Raw genomic sequence first — 2,125 nt, 5'->3', positions numbered from 1 at the left:
TTAAATTAGTTACCTATTTTGGTATTTGAGAGAGTGTTGAGACAACAACAATGGAGGAAGAACAGGGGGCGTGGGGGAAGAGAGCAAAGCAGAAGAATAAGGGGCGTGGGAGAAGAGAGCAAAGCAGAAGAATAAGGGGCGTGGGGGAAGAGAGCAACAATACTGAAGGAAGAACAGATAGTGTTGAGCAAAGTAAACAATGAAACTTGTTTTAATCTGAAACGCAAGTGTTTTGGTAAATATATAAGTAAATCAGCGACGTGGTCCTCACCTCGCTACTTTGCCACGTGGGATGCACGTCACTACACTCAAACGGTAACAATAATAAATTCAGACTCTGCCACATCTGTAAAAGTGGCATAGTTATTTTCCCAAGTAAACTGTCGCGACGTGGGAGTAACGTCACAACTTAAATTCAAAAAAATTCAAATCTCCCTCCATCTACAACGTTAAAGTTTGTATTTTTTCTTACTTTTTAGTAGCGACGTGACTCACACGTCGCAACCGTTTTTTAAAAAAACAAATCTCTAACTTCTCTAATTATAACGTTGGTTTGATTTTTTTATTATAACAGTTTGTTGTGACATGGGAAACACGTCGCAACTACTCACGTGAAAGCCACGCCGCTAATATATGTCGCTGGAGCACAACTTTTTTATAGTCAGTGGACAACCACAATTTTTAATTACTATATTTAAAGTTACTAAAATAGAACTACTAATTATTGTCTCTTTATCACAACTACTGTAAAAGAAAATTTGAATCAGGTTGCTTAATTTATTTATAGAAATGAAAATTTCAAAATGAGACTACTTATGTAAATCAATCATAGTTCATAATTCAATTTAAAAATGACCATGTAAACGGCAAATTTGAACGTTCGTGAAGTCTTTTCTTATGAATTAAATAAATATTCTGAGATTTGTCTTCTTGTTATTATTCCCAAAAATATGGAGTAAAAAATGATTGGGAAATATTTAGATAGTTGACCAATATTGTCTTAGTCTACCATATATAATTTTAAAATACCACAACTAGTAAGTAGAGAGTGTTGCTAGCACTAAAAGCCTAAACTTTGTTTGAGCAAGAAACTTAATTGATTGATAGTATTAAGTACATTATATAACTATCAACTAACGCTGTTATAACTAAAAGAAGTTGCTTATGGTTGGATATATACATTACAAGTAGATTACAAGAAATTGCTTATAGTTGGATATATATACATTACAAGAAGTAGATTAAAACTATGGCCGGACAATCGATTGGTTTGAATTAATATTGAATTCAAAATTTAAATCCAACGGAAATCGCAGTTTTATTTTAAAGATTTGATTTTGTTTGATAAAATTTCAATTTTTTTTGACAAATTTAATTAAATTAGTTTAGCTGTAAAATCGGGTGTTTAGCCGGTTTAACATTTGTTGCGCCAAACTCATAAAAATATCAATTTGTTTTATAAAATTCACAAACATTCAATTTTTTTAAACTATCAAATAATCCAAAGAGTAACTATTTTTATTATTAAAAAAATATTACTAGGTGATAACATTTTTAATATTAGTTGACACTAATTTAATCACTATCATACTTTAAAAATAAATAAAATAAATATGAGGTTCAAAAATTGTTAGATTATTATCATTCTTATGATCTAATGATGATATTGTGTAATCACAAGATTACAAAACATGCAATTTGAAAGTTTGAATACTATTTAATTTGTGGTTTAAAGTATGATAATGACTAAATTAATGACAAATAATGTTGAAAATGTTATCAAATCATTTGTATATTCACTACTACAAATAATATATTTCTTGACAAAACTTTCATCCAACCAAAGAAAATCTGAGGTTAAATGGCCTTGTCATACCCCAAAATCTGCCCATCATATTTATTCATATTTCAGTCCATCTGACTTTCAAATGCTCAAAGATACACAAGAAGGAAGCATGCAGTCTCTCTCCTAAACAACATCCTCTAAACTAGGGTTTTGTATTTCTCAAAGTAAAATCAAGTTCTAAGACCTCAAATGGATTCCATGGCCTCTCATATGCTTCAAAGGGTCCTCATGCCAAGTTTCAAGCTCTGATTCATATGATTACTCCGTCAACTGATCAAA

Source organism: Vicia villosa, unplaced genomic scaffold, assembly GCF_029867415.1.
Source record: "Vicia villosa cultivar HV-30 ecotype Madison, WI unplaced genomic scaffold, Vvil1.0 ctg.001748F_1_1, whole genome shotgun sequence".
Taxonomy (NCBI): Eukaryota; Viridiplantae; Streptophyta; class Magnoliopsida; order Fabales; family Fabaceae; genus Vicia; species Vicia villosa.
The sequence above is the reverse complement of the archived record's forward strand: the minus strand, read 5'-3'. Positions refer to the sequence as shown.